Raw genomic sequence first — 15984 nt, 5'->3', positions numbered from 1 at the left:
CGGCCGCGCAGCACGGCGCAGCAGCGCCTCGACTACATCGTCAGCGAGGCCAAGATACCGCTCGGGGTGGCGTGAGTCATGTCTTGTTGTTATCTGTACTATATACAGTGACGAGGACACCGACTTCAAGTGGAAGCCGGTGTCGTGGCAGCGCCTGCACCCCGCGCTGCGGCCGCGCAGCACGGCGCAGCAGCGCCTCGACTACATCGTCAGCGAGGCCAAGATACCGCTCGGGGTGGCGTGAGTCATGTCTTGTTGTTATCTGTACTATATACAAGTGCACGAGGACACCGACTTCAAGTGGAAGCCGGTGTCGTGGCAGCGCCTGCACCCCGCGCTGCGGCCGCGCAGCACGGCGCAGCAGCGCCTCGACTACATCGTCAGCGAGGCCAAGATACCGCTCGGGGTGGCGTGAGTCATGTCTTGTTGTTATCTGTACTATATACAAGTGCACGAGGACACCGACTTCAAGTGGAAGCCGGTGTCGTGGTAGCGCCTGCACCGCGCTGCGGCCGCGCAGCACGGCGCAGCAGCGCCTCGACTACATCGTCAGCGAGGCCAAGATACCGCTCGGGGTGGCGTGAGTCATGTCTTGTTGTTATCTGTACTATATACAGTGCACGAGGACACCGACTTCAAGTGGAAGCCGGTGTCGTGGCAGCGCCTGCACCCCGCGCTGCGGCCGCGCAGCACGGCGCAGCAGCGCCTCGACTACATCGTCAGCGAGGCCAAGATACCGCTCGGGGTGGCGTGAGTCATGTCTTGTTGTTATATTATACCATATACAAGTGAACGAGGACACCGACTTCAAGTGGAAGCCGGTGTCGTGGCAGCGCCTGCACCAAAATATAAATGACTATGAATGATAGATGTAACGGTATTCTAAAAACTCCAAAAGTACTGAATCGATTTGAGAAAAAATATTCCAGTGTAGTTACACTATCCATGGGTGACTTAGGTACCCGATGATAGTGTGAATAGTACAGGAAGTAATCTCAAAGCGTGAAAGCGCGAGAAAACAGCTGGTAAGTATTAAGAAAGTAACGGGTGGTTAAATGCAATTCGCGCGGTAACGTTCCGTTGATGAGAAACCAGTTATGTCCTAGCGAGATCCACCTTGAAACAATTAATAACATTTTCATCCCACCATCTCGGAAAGAGTAGTTTTACCCTTTGATATCTGAGCGCAAAAGTCGTTTTTATCCTCTATAGAGCGGTAAAGTGATTTGAATTTAGAACATCGTGTGCAATACTCCATTTGTGACAATCTTGATAAGACTTTTCAAACAAATACATATTAAACAAATAAAATACTGCTTAAAATAATTATTCAATTAATTAAGTATTTTTTATTATTGTTTTTACACAGATTTTAAACGTCGTTTTATTTTTAAAGTGAGTTTTCAAATATATGAACTTTAATAGGTACATCTTTTTAATTTGATACTCGTATGTGCGCGCCATTTTGTTTTTTTGCATTTAGTAATTTCCTCGATGAGGTGGGATGAAAAGTTACGTGTTGCACTCGAGTGCAAAGATTTTTCACCTTGTGCTCTTTTGATTCCCTCGCTATCGCTCAGGATTCTAATTATTGAAACACTCGCTACGCTCGTGTTTCAATTTTAGAATCCTTCGCTTGCTCGGTCATCAAAATTGAGCCCGCGGTTAAAAAGCAACTTTGCACTCTTGTATAACAAATAACTATTAATTTTTTTTGTCCGCAGATTGTTTTGAATCGGGACGCCAATCTGCGGAATGAAGAGAGAATCTGCCAATAGCGGAGGGAAGAATCAAATATCAGCTAAGTATTAAACGATATAACACCGTGTGATAATTGTAATAAAGTCGAAATTACCGTGCAAGGGGGGACAGGATTAGTCTAAGTTGGATAGCTTATAATATCTTCTAACTTTGGCTTTCTATAACTTATCTATCGTTGATTGTAGATAGGTTATAGGAATCCGCAGTAAGTCTATTGATTCTTATTTTTTGACTGATTGCCCAGCATTTCTGAAATCATTTGAAAAATATAATACTTTTACTTGTTGTCTAAACTAAATTGAATCTCTGATGATACTAATCCAATTTAGATAGATCCGAATTGGATAGGAAAAATATAAGATCTTTAATACGAGTTGCTTTCAGTATTAATTATTATAGTAACGGAAAACAAAATTAATAATATGTTCCATTAAACAAATCTGTGCTATATTTTATAGTATTGAAAGCAGCTATCGAAAAACATCAATTGGAATGCGATTTAAGTTTTATAGTTTCTTTATATCTTTAATATTATACCCGTAGATGTAGGTAAAATATAAAAAGTATAAAAAAAATGTTTTCTTGCTCTATACCTAAGTGTGAAATTTATCAAAGTTAGAGCCGAAAATATATAATGAAAATCTAGGCCTAATGGAAATCTCTTGGATGGCATTAAATATGTCTTTGTAGGTGTATAAGTATATTTTATATGAATATGATCGCATATCTTATATCTGTTACCCAATACAAGCGATCTGACTACTCTATGGTACTGTGTTCTATACTTTTTGGTATTTTGAACGAAGCAGTTGGTGAAATATTCTAACAACGTATCGAAAAATTGTTAAAAACATTTTGAAAATTATTATAAACAAAAATAAAAGCTCCTGTGATAATTTTTCGCGTTAAAAATATTAACTTGACCAACCAAGAAGTTTGAACACCAAAAAGTTTTTTTCACAGTCACATCATATATCAAATTACTACAAATCATTCAAAACTATTCAGTATCAAATGACAAAACAAGTTCCTGTATATCAATTATAAAAAAAATAAAAATAACGCCATCTTTTTAATTTTAAATACGAAACAATTTTCATACATTAATAATGAAAACATATTGATATGATATTCCACACTAAACTAAATGTATCTAGATGTGTTAATACATGCTGTAAATAAGCTCCAAGCGTAGATTTCTCTCTATAAGTAAATTCTTCAGAAATAATAATAATAATAACATGTAACAAATGTTTCTAAGATATAAGAGTAAAATCAAAACAGACAAAGTTTATACCAAAATTCTAATCAGAAACTTATTCGTATTATTTGTAAGACTTGTATACTTGTAATGGATACTTTACACCAGTCGTGATAACGTCGCTTTTCTCTTGCGGTATATACCCAATGTAACAGAATTAAAAACGCCGCAAATCCAACCGCATTTTTGTATAAAATATAATAAATGTAAACTAGTCTGAGCGGTACGGCGACTGGTGTGAACCCCATCTTACACCCCACCTTGCCTAAATTGAACATTTATATAATTTGATTCGACAATTTGCTTTAATTTGTTTCCTTAGTAATAGAACTGTAATAATAAACCTAGGTAACATAGAGAAAGGCCGAATGATATGTTTACTGGCGACATCTCTCAAAAATCGCGAATTTATCATGTAGTTGTAATAATTGCAATGTTAAAGAAAAAAGTTTTTAATATAACACGTCCGAGTTGTAATTGAACCTGACAACAAGATATTAAAAGATTAAATCTGTTTAATTATACTGTTAGAGATTTTATAAATATTTGATAAACATTCCTGATACGAAGTTTTTATTACTAGTTGTTGACGCTCACATTCCTCGATGTGGTACAAGACAATACGAGACTAAATCTAAAAAGTATTTTATGTGCAGGTTCGATTACAACTTGGGAACTCACACGCCAAAAGTAAAGTCGCCAAATGGAATCGCACAAACTGACGCAAGCGACAATAAGCAATGCGCGAGTCACGAACTTTTGGTGTGAGGTCAAAGATTGTTGAACATCTATCTAGTCAGGGGACCCGTACACATTGTAAATATAGAACAGAAGCTACCGACGGGTTCGCGAACATTGCACAAAACGAATAACAAAGTATTACAAATACATAATTTATATCAACATAGAGCTTTAAGCGAACAATCGCGATACTGTATTAAATACAGTGATTTTTATTATACACAAGTGCCACTGCTATTGTGAAAAGCTAAACAAGATTGAGAAATGTATAAAAAAGACAAACGAATATAGGAATATTTTATTAGGAAATGTAGGCAGGCGTATGGACAATGCAGCTAGTATAGTTTAAAGAAATGATTAAATATGCATTTTTATCGACGGCTCTCGCTGGTACGAAAACAGTTGTTATACAATTAAGAGACCGATAGAATCACGAACGATAGAAAACTTATTCGACGGCATAGGCGTAGGTTCATATTTCAGGCTTTTCTACAAGATCTCAAAACATATAAGTATCATAATAGTCATATTTTTAAAATACCATTGTCACCGCCTACAAAGTTCCGGGCTAGACTCCCCACAACTTGCGCCTATGTCCGTACATTCGCGATAAACGGACTCAATATCCGAACACTGACAATAGTCCGTCCCCAACATAATTCAAATGCATTTGAAAGTATAGACTGATCAACCGCTCGTTTGGCAAATGTAGATGCGGGCTCGACTAACAAACTAAACAGTATAACCGCTGCCAAGTTCTATTAAACTTTTTTTAGTTAAAAACTAACTTTAGTATGCCCATTTTCTGATAGCCTGATTTATATTTCACTTAGTTTAAATTTATCGTAAGTCATTTTCTTTAAAACTAACCCCATCTTTGATCTTTTACAGATTATGTATTAAAATCAGGCTTCCAGAATAGGTATTATTAATATAAATGTATATTACAACATCCGATTTCTTATAACCAAGATATTATCTGGAATTAAATGATAAACTCAACGTATAGTCACGCACAATGTTTGTGATCATAATAACGAACAAAAAACAAAAAACTCTCACATATGCCTTTATAGTATAACACATAACAACTTTATAATGTTCGAAATTCCAAAGTATTTTCAATTTTAGATTATAATTATATTAGTATAGAGTAGTCTTGTTTGATTGGGACGATGAACTTCTAATCGTCCATGACTCCTTTGTGAAACTATACATGTCTACCGATCGCGAAAAAGCTCTCTGACAACCAAATAAGATCTCTTTTATATTCAGAAACTACTTCTAAAACTCGATTTGTTTCAATCGAACAAGACCAATAGGCCAATATAAGAGGCCAATAAAATTATTGCTTCAAATAGTAATTAGTACTAAGTACTCTTTGACTTAGAGCACGATAAAAATTATATTGAAAAAAAAAATGTTTAAATAATTTCCTTCAAATATTTTTTATGACATTTATAAAAGTTCGAATGCGTATGAACATATATTTTGTAAGGCAACGAAGAGACTTACCAACATACATTCCCTGAGACTGAGAAATGAATAGAAGAGGCTAAGATCATAATAACAACGTTATAAATATTAAAAACAAAATAATATTAAGAAATCGGAGCGCACGAATAAGAGAGAATCAAATTCAGAAATAGATTTGAATAAAATTATCATAGTATTTCAATAAAAAAAAGTTGACATTTGCATCCAATTTCTGATACATCCGAATTTTTTACAACTAATTTTGGTGATTTATTATGATGGTCAACTTTCAGTAGCTAATAGCATATCAAATGATTTTCATATACTTCTCAAATCTCTTACTCCTGCGCTCTGATATTAAGAACTATAAACAACACAACTTGAGTGTTTTATTTTTTAATTGTGATATCGACACGAGTTGTACTAAGAACAATCGCTGAGCATTATTCATTCCCGCCTCTTAATTTATTGTTATCAATATTATTTAACTCTGTCCTATGAATCTCTAAAAACGCGTTAGTGAAGTTACAAAAAAAGGTTACAGATATATCCAACCTTTTTAGACTTGCTCAATATAATGGTATTAAAATTGTGATCTACAATATCGAAGTAAAAAAATCCCATTTATATTGTTCTGTCGATGATAATCCACTTTTGAAATGTACAGATAATATTTTTTATAGCTTAGTGTATTATAGCTATCAATCCTGTACAAATTCGATTAAAATATCGATATTATCGACAGGTCAATATAAAATATCGATTCCAAAATTATCGATAAATCACTTTCTATATAATATTAACATTTATAAACCTTTCTAAACAAAAGTGTGGTATATAAATAAAATTGTAACAAAAAAATAAACAGTATTTTAATGAGGACAGAGTTCAAATAGCAATTTTTATACCACCAAGACTCAATAAGGCTGTGAAACAACTAAGATCGGTTTGGCATCAAACGATGAACAAATATCAATTTATATAATAGGGAATAAATCATTGTAACATATTATCTTACACGGAGAGTTAGAAACTCTGATCGGTACAAAACAAGCCATTTATATACAGCGGGTATTATTTTTAATCTTAATAGAAAATCATAAATGTTATATCATCCCCAAAAGTTGGGTTTAGATCGCCTCAGAATTTGTAACTTTTCGTGTATTTAGGCGTACACAGTGCGATTTCTTTCCAACACTTTAGTACCAACGGATTTATTGAAGTACTCGCCATATAAGTGTCGTTTGAAATCGCACTCGTGTAGCATTCTATCGCTAAACCGAATTGCCTAGAATTAGACGAATTGTTGTACTTATCCATCTTATAGTGATAATTAAAGGGAATGTGGAGAAGGGAGAGAACTGATATATTAACAACAGTTGTGTAAGGTCCATTTGTTATGTTGTATTCTTTAATTGTTTTGTTTGCTAACTGTTGGACGGACCTACAATGTTTTTATCTATTTTGAGAGTCTAATTAAGTTTAACGTGAAGATCTGATTATTTCTGTCTTTGAATGTTGTGTCAAAAGGTTTACCAGTTTTTTGAAATTTAAATAAATATAAATCTATGTAAACTATATGTGTAAGTGATGTTTTCATATTAAAATAATTTCTACGTGTAAATGCATAGCTTTTGCATGGAATAATTGAATATTTTGATAGTTTATGGCGTTTAGTGATATATGACTTTCTGCCTCTCACAGCTTTTATTGTTAAATGTAGGCGAATTTCTGTGTAACGTATTTATACAAATTCATAGATGTTATCACGTTATTTGACATTGCACTGACGGGTTTGACAGTTCCACTAAGTTTTGACATTGCTTTCTCATGCAGCTGACACTATAACAAAGCTTGATAATGATTAACCGATAAATAAATATTTAATAATCTGTATTGTTTTATGTTCATCTGTCAAAACTGTCAAATGATATCGCCCGGGAGGCCTGTACTTATGATATTGATGATTATTGATTGAAAAATCTGTATTCTATGTATTGTCCGGAATTATTCTTTATATGTATTTCACGATTAAATAAATATTCATGTGTAGTAGTTATATTTGGTTTCATTTTATTATCTTTAACCATAGCTTGGGTTTTATTATATGTAAAATTGGCAGATTTCAATGGAATTATATGACATAGTATAGTTAGACTAAAATCCTTTCGTCAGCAGTTCTAATTTAAAGCATTTTTTTCGTTCAGTTCATTCACTTTTCCTGACTGTAAATGTAATTTCGATAAATGTTGCCAATCTCGTGTCATGTGAAGTTCCACAAACACAGTAACACTTATCAAAAGTTCCTTATAATAATCGATTGATCCATAAAATCGATTATCATGTTGTAGCATCGAGAAATTATTACATCACTATAATTTCACACTTAAAAAAAAGTTTGAGAAATTATCTCTTGTTTATGATCAACCCATAACGACCTCATAATAACATAAATAAAAAAAATATTGCAAAAGAAAATTGTTAATACATAAATGACAACTAACTCTGCCTGCTGATGAAATCTGCGTTTTAATTTGAATACATACCAAAAATTTAAGTTTCGCAGTCAGGAAGCAATTTACCCATCAAATGACAGGTTAAGAACTTATTCAACAAAATTATCTTCCGGCGATTGCGTTAACATTTCGCAATTCTATTGTTATACGTTTTAATTACCATTGTAGGTGTGGTTGCACCTACTCTTCAAACTTTAGTATGTCAAGATGAGTCAACAATACATGATGATTGTAGTTCTTAGAGAATTGAGCCAAACTGGACACGTCATTGTCGTGCCTTCCTCTCTGCTAAAGGTACGAAAGGGGCCCCAGTCATACTCGTAGGCAGGTGTATGGGCTACGGGATAGTTAGCGCGAGTTACATAAAGACCTACATATGTAACATGGCTGGTTTTAGTAAGTAAGTAAGAGCCTCACACCGGGAGACATTTGATGACTTCCCACCAAGAAAATGCGTCAATGTAATCGAAAATGCATAAGTCAGCTAATTTAATTTTTGCGTTACCTCGACTCCAGCGCGTAAATTGGTAGACTTTTTCGCATTCAGATATTTGCTCATGAGCCATGGCGATTCCGATTGTTTAGATGCTCTTAGATATAATTCGCGTTACGTGATGTTATGCGCCCACCGTACCTACGGGTTAAGGTTAACAGTTATTAAATAAGATTGTAAGAAAATTACAGTTGGTGGGTGATGAGCAGGTGTTTAAGCCTATTTAATAAGGCTTTATTAACTGTCAATGATGAGGTATTTTTGTAGTAAGAAACAATTTCAGTTGCACTTATGAAAGCTAGTTTGGCAGGAGGGTTGTGTCAGAAAATTTGAGTTAAATAGATAGGCAAGTGCATTTGAACTTACTTACGGCCAGTTTCTTCATCAAAAGTTGAAGTTAAAGTAATGTCTAAAGTAAAAGCAAGGGTCAAATTCGTTTTTTCAAGGCTAAAGTGACAGCAAAACTAATAGAAAAATTTAATTTGACCGTTACTTTAACTTTAGACATTACTTTGACTTTTACTTTGGCTTTAGCTTTTGATGAAGAAACTGGCTGTTAGAGTCTGGCCAACGAAAGCTGACCACGAATTAATTTCTAAACTTTTAATATGGCAATATTTTAGAACTGTCAAAATTGTCCCATTGACGTTTCTTAAAAAGTCAGTTTGTTATTTTATTTCATCTTCTTTTCATTGGTTTTGTATAAAATAATGCCGAAAACAATCAAAAGTTCGACGAGAAAGCTTCTATTTACTATGATTGACAAATATAAAGACGTACAAAGTGATTTGAATCAGAAATTTGCAGAGAAAATACGACGACTGGATTCAGTCATTTCACTTTTAGGTTAGTTTTTTGAATTTCCATTGAAACATCTTGATACTTTTTACTTATTTGCAAAAAACGCAATAGTTTTCACGGTGTATCTACTTTTCAGATAATATTAACGAGGACAACGACTACGAGGAAACAAAACTTACAATTGCGGAAACAGTAAAGAAATTGAAAACTCTCGAAAATAATGAAATGTTTGCGAGTGAAACACAGTACTTAGAAAAAAATCCATCAAATAAACGTTTTGTAATAACTTTTTTTTTAATTCATCCCTGTGGACTTCAATGCATGCAGAAGTTAAAAAATGGCTATGCTATGGCATTTTTTAATAATGTTATTATAGTCGTAATGTTCTGATATGAAACACTGATATAAATATCGCTTATTAGTTTAGAATAATAATAAGTATCAACTCCGTTTAAGCAGCGTATAGCCGGGGTTGCCAGCTCTTGATTTTTCAAAATTGCCGCCTTTTTTCTTGGACAGCTTTCGTTGGCCAGACTCTAGCCACGAATAGTTAAATAATTATTGTGGTATAAACTAGGTTCCAAGAAAATATTAAAGAATAACGTACGATACGATTACTTCGTAACATCACCAACCTACTTGTTTTCAGGTGGAAAACTGATACGTCTAGTCGTGTAAAGACAAACGTTTGTCGCTTTCGCTTTTCTTAAATAGGGGAAAGTTCAAACGGTTCTAGTAGACTAGATAGAGAATATACGGGCACAGGAAACACGTACGAGTAATATTGTGTCGCGTTACCGTTACTGTTGAACCGTGTTAGCATTACTAAACAAAGGAAGTAGCCTTCTACAATAAATCGGGTGACGTAGGTAATATGTCTCTTCAGTCGAAGAAAAGGTACACTTATATGAGGTAAGTAGGTATAGCAACTATCGGAGAAACTACTACTACATAAGAAAACTTGAAGCCGGAATATTAGGCTGGAAAACTCAAAGAATATTTCAGACTACTTTCATGATCTGGTGTGACCAATGAAAACCCCCAGTTTTTTTTTCTAGTTTAATGAAATAATCATTTGCTTCAATTTCTAATGGCTAATTGAAGTTCAATAGCTAGACCCTAGACCTTCTCGTATTCGGTCCGTTGTCCTGCGCTTTGTCGCAGCTTCTTCTTTCAGCCGTGCCAAAAATGTAGCTGTATTCCCAGAATTTTTAGCTAAAACAATATGTTTGTAAAAGTAGCAATTACAGCTGATAAATCATCTATGTATTACATGAACCAATCAAGCAAATAACAACCGTGCCATCCGCACAAAGTAAAAGTATGTCCCATTCTAGTTACAAAGCTATGTAATACACAAGCAAACTCCCACAGTAAATCACTGCATAAGTGAACATTCATGTTTTTCTAACGTTCGCTCCCAATATTCTGTCTATCTTTAGATCTGCTTACTAGAGGTAGGTGAAGATAAAAAGTTATTAATTCAAACTTGACTGCAAAACAACACTTTTTGAAGGTCAAATTTACAAAAGACAGCCCCCAAAACGTCCGCCCTTCACCACTTCCTATGTGTTTTTGCTGGGAAGAAGTGGCGCAACACACTCCCGAGCAACACAATTCTGTCTGTATGAAATGAAATCGTTTATTTTGCAAGTTGGACATTAAATCACTTTTACACGACATTTTTAAGAACGCTGAGGTCGGTATTTCCTAATGACTGATCCCTGAGAAGAAATGCCGAAACAAACTCAAGGGTCATAGTCTCTTTTAAAGTCCAAACATGTTATAAATCAAATAATATTATGTGTGAGTGTCACCATGTACGCGGTCTGGAATGGCCTTTTGAGCGCGGTCTGGTATGATTTGAAGAACCTTTCAACAATGTTTCATAGAGGTATATAGGTTTTGTTTAGTCCTATCCCTAGCGAGTAAAACAATAGATAGATAGAATATTGAAATGGCGGTAACACAAGGCTTCTTCTATGTAACCGTGTCCTACAATAGTTACCTCTCTTTCTAAAGTAGGGTGTTAGATAAAGATGCTAGATGTATTGTTTGGTGTCGTGGGAAAACTTTTGAGTCATTGCTTGTATGCAGCGACCCTCAAATGTAAGTGCTTTGGCTAAAGATACAAGGATTCTAGTTTTCCTGTCATTTAAGATGGTGTAATGTGTCACAGCTATATAAGTCTTGAAGAAGGTCTTATTTTTAAGGAAATTCCCACGAGACGTCGTTCTAATTTTTCTTCGTGCGTTATACAATGTCACGTACCTACAATCAGTTGTCCTACACATATCATATTCCATGGGTCTCCCCAAAACTGTTAGGACCTGTGGCAACTTTTCTTGAATCAGCAATGAACAAATTGATGTCGCTTCAACTTGAGGATGATTTCGATCTTCAAATCGATCCTCAAGTTAACAATTTACATGGATTAGTGGACTGGTCATGTACCAATAGGAGCGGCTTAAAATCATTACATTTGCCATTCTTTCGGTTCATCCTTCTCCGTGTGAGAGGAGGCCTGTGCCCACCAGTGGTACAATAAAAAGGCAGTAACAGAACAGACATTCTTTGGAACAAGCCTACCATTCACTAGTGGAGATTATAGGTAATCATAAAATAGCTTTTCACCTTTCAGCCTTTTTATGACCGCAAAGGACGTCATGAAGTAACTAAAGTATTGCTCGCTGCCAAATGATTCATATAGTCTAGTTACTACTTACTGAATATAAACTAGCCATGCACAACGGTCCATAAATGTTCTGCAGACATTTTTATTGCAAACCTATGTATTATTTATGAGTTTGTACATAAGGCGCGGCGTCGGTTCGTCTACTGTTTGTTTAAGGAGTGGTCAGAACTGTGACCTTATGGAGGTATTTTAATTATAATATTTTTTCCTAAAGTCTTAATTTCAAGTTATATCTTGGCCAAATATTTGATGCCTATAGATGATTCGTAAGAAAAGCTTTTCGAAGATCCCTATTCTTCAAAAGTAAGCAATTCATTGTTTGCTCGTACTGTCTCTTCGCTTTTTTGTAAATTCAATACTCAATATTTTATTGCATCCCATAATGTAACAAGCTGGTCACTAAAATTAAAGAGAAACAATTATGGACCCTGTCGGGCACAGCAAGTTAGTTTTTAGAGGTGAGGATGAAGAGACGAAGAGACTAAGAGAAATTCATATAGGTACGAATTGATTGAGACCTTTCAGCTTTTGCTATATAATTTTCAGCAATGTCTTGACATATCTTTCAGGAGCAAAACTGTATATAGATATGAAAGAAGAGGGGTAGTGTTCAGCTAGTGGGGTAGACTGAAGTTTTAAAAAGCCACCAAACCAAGTACCAACCACCAAACTTGGTCTTATACGACTTTATTGAAGTAAATATATAAATATACAATTATGTTTATATATCAGACGATAGTTATTGCTACATCATTACTATATAGCAGCATATTTCAAACATGTTTAATCAATTTCACTTAATTACTATAAAAACCATTACACATACGACACACGTATAATTTGTAACTTTATTACCTACAGTCTAGAAATTAATCATTGATATGGTTCGCGCAACAAAGCCTGAACACTTTCGACTTACAAAACCGACACTTATAGATCGATCATTACAAAACTGAAACACTGGACGCTCTATTAGATCAAAGGCAATTCAGTCCTAGTCCGAGACCCAGCGACTGCCAAACCTTCTTTATTTTATAAAGGCGCATCTACCTTTTTATGGGAAATCATCAAATGAACCCCTCCCGCTGTTGGTTTGCAGCGTGAGGGAGTGTCAGACTCATACTGACTAAAACCTATCATGTTCCGGCGTAGGCCTTTAATGTACCAGGGCCGCTGTAACTACATATTTCGAATAATCCCGCAGCCCCGGGTGTGGTCTACCTTAAAGTGGGTATGATTGATGGGTGGTTTGATTGACGATTGGTTTGGAAAATATTAAAAAGAAACTACTTTACCTAACTCAATATTTTTTTTGACAATCTTATCCTTCTTTATTTAGATCCTAGATTTTATAAATAAATAGTTTCTATATAATAACGTTGACTAACATTCACACCTACTCTAAGGTAGATGCACACACAAATAACGAAAGTGTGGCAGTCGCTGGCTCTTAGGCTACCCGCATTGCGTTCAACGATAAAAGAATTAAAAAAAATATTGCGCCATACATTTGCATATACAACCTGTTTGTATAGTTGTACGTCATTTGACATGTTACGCGTTCCCGCGCTTCGAGCGCCAATCAGCGGCCAGTGTCGCGGCGAGTGCGTGCGCGAGCGCGCGTTCCACTTTCAAATTTAAAATTACGTTCGAAACTATTCAGCCAGTGTTATTGAAATAGTGTTTAGTTTAGTGTTTACTTTTTTATGAATCGTTGTGGATATTAAACCTTTTTGGTTGAACGGAATTGGAGTTTCTAATTTAAGGTTTGTTTTTTTTTTATGTAATTTGTTTGTGGTTCAAGTGAGGTAACTAACGCTAAGTAAATAATAAATTATTTATTCCGATGTTGTTGCGAAATGTTTTTGTTGTGATACAAGTCTGGGTCAGTATTTAATGGCTTGTTTAGAATTTGTGTAACTTTGACAGTGACGGATTGCGATTCAAGATAAACTGCATAGAGTAACTTTTTATGACTTTTTAACATGGATATAGAGATAAAATAGCAAGAATACAGATCAATGCCAAAAGTATGTTAAAAAAGCCTTTGTTTAAAAAAATGTTCCGAGTAACCTACAGTTATTTCGTCTAATTATCATGTCAACCAAGCACATTACATACCTGCGTTATGTTCTATTATTTGAATAATGTATTAATTATGAATTTAAATGGCCATTTCTTACGTCCACGGACGTAATAAACTGCTATCGTAGCCACAAAATTATTTACATACAAAAGACATCAACGAGCGCTGAACATAGATATTAAGTTACTTCTAAGTTTTGGGTCATCAGATTGGGACAAATAGATTACCGAGTTGTAAATATGCCCAAAAGTACTATAAAATTTATAGTTGGTTAAATGAAGTATATGTTGCCTATTAAAACGTCTCACACAACCCAAACTATTGCCAATGAAATGTTGCTTTATCAACCTCCTAGCTCTTTTTTAGATTAGCTCAAAATAAAAATTCTGTGGTTTCGTAATAAGAACTCTGCAGACTTCATATGATCATTACCATCGTTATATCAGTCCAAAGCTGAACGCAGACCTCCTCCCACGAGCTCCAACCATCCCTTATTGGCCACTATTCCATCAACACTCTTTAGAGTATGGTTTTCTCTTATTTACTTTACAAACTCATTTAGGACACGAAAATTTGAAATATTTAACTTCAACACTTATTTAAATTTAAAAAACTATACAATTACCTTATTGATTAGAACCAAGGATCCTTCATTACACAGCTGTACTCGCAACCACTCAATCACTATCAATGTTGTAAGTATAAGTTACTGGCGTATACTTACAAATGATTTATTTACTCATTTGTACGCAGTAATCATGTGTGTTTCTGTACGCGCGCGATACGTTAGCTCATTGATTACTTATGTTGGTACATTAATTTAATTTATTAATAGATATTATTTTTACAAAACATATAATAATGGAGACTAATTTTTTACCACGGATTCACTTGCACACAGGTGAACTTAAAATCACCTTAATTTGACCGAAATTAATAACAATTTTACATAGCAAAAATTATAAGCAACCTTTATCTATCAGATTTTACTGTCAAATAACTAACTGGCAGTTTATTGGTAACTATTAACAAAAGTTACAGTAAAAAACTATACAAATACCTAATGAACAGAACCAAGGATCCTTCATTACACAGCTACTCGCAACCACTCAATCACGATCAATGTTGTAAGTATAAGTTATATGCGTATACTTATAAATGATTTATTTACTCATTTGTACGCAACGCGTTATATGTTCCATTGATCACTTGTGTTGGTACATTAATTTTATTTATTACTTAGTGTTATGTATGACCATACTAAAATAAATAAATAAGTTTCTTTCATTCAAATACAGCAGCATTTACATCAATGTATGAGTAGGCTTATTAAGGTTAAGAATGTAAGATAGGTACTATGTCTCCTAAACTAGGTATAGTCACCGGCACGGATATTTTGCTCTCGGCGGAAGAGTGGGGATCGCTTTGCGCACTGTACACATAAGACAATAAACCAATAACTCGCTTCTGCGCAAGTGAAGGTCATGGCTCAATATCCATGCCGATAACTATAATATGGGCTTGTAACTTAGGAGTCAGACTACTATCAAATAGTAATAGTGACTAGCCTTTGACTATGGTTAACCAAGGGGTATGTTGTTGCCCGGGTAACTGGGTTGAGGAGGTCAGATAGGCAGTCGCTTCTTGTAAAACACTGGTACTCAGCTGAATCCGGTGAGACTGGAAGCCGACCCCAACATAGTTGGGAAAAAGCTCGTGATATGGAAACCTTTGACTACGAATTCACTTGCTTTTATTTTTACCTAAATGAATCACTACCACATTAATTAGAATTTCCTAATATCTATAAAAAAATTAGTGACTCATTTGTTTTATTATTTAGTCGTAATATTATCGATCTGGAAAGTTAAGAATAAAAAAATTTATTCATGTATATTTTATGCACCGGGTAAAATTCTACGTTTTTGTACGAGGTTCTCACGAAGCGTCGTAAATTATTATTTGCAACATAATTTAGTATTTTAGTTTAGTCATGCTAGACGGCGTCGTATTAATCACACGTTTTTCTACTAAATACATTAATTAACTATTATTATACTAGCGAAGTATTATGTTCTACTAATCATTGCATGTTTCACATGGGCGCCAGTTTGGAAGGCAAAAAACTGTGAAAATGTAACCCAAAAAATATAA

At 34.8% G+C, this 15984-nt stretch overlaps 1 protein-coding gene and 2 long non-coding RNA genes across 3 annotated transcripts in view; all 3 read left to right on the top strand.

The window, feature by feature from the left end:
- Window positions 1-116: 116 nt before the first annotated feature.
- Window positions 117-7298, top strand: LOC135118618 (uncharacterized). Its single transcript, XR_010277688.1, has 2 exons — window positions 117-750; window positions 1725-7298. It is a non-coding gene; the product is annotated as an uncharacterized LOC135118618 (long non-coding RNA).
- A 1501-nt stretch (window positions 7299-8799) lies between these two features.
- Window positions 8800-9335, top strand: LOC135118643 (uncharacterized). Its single transcript, XR_010277696.1, has 2 exons — window positions 8800-9094; window positions 9186-9335. It is a non-coding gene; the product is annotated as an uncharacterized LOC135118643 (long non-coding RNA).
- A 3966-nt stretch (window positions 9336-13301) lies between these two features.
- Window positions 13302-15984, top strand: part of LOC110382295 (uncharacterized) — a 32872-nt gene continuing 30189 nt past the window's right edge. The window contains exon 1 of the mRNA XM_064041238.1: window positions 13302-13510. The gene's annotated coding sequence lies outside the window, so the exon portion shown is untranslated. The remainder of the gene's footprint in view (window positions 13511-15984) is intronic.

This window comes from Helicoverpa armigera, chromosome 24, assembly GCF_030705265.1.
Source record: "Helicoverpa armigera isolate CAAS_96S chromosome 24, ASM3070526v1, whole genome shotgun sequence".
In the NCBI taxonomy this organism is placed as follows: Eukaryota; Metazoa; Arthropoda; class Insecta; order Lepidoptera; family Noctuidae; genus Helicoverpa; species Helicoverpa armigera.
The sequence above is the reverse complement of the archived record's forward strand: the minus strand, read 5'-3'. Positions and strand labels throughout refer to the sequence as shown.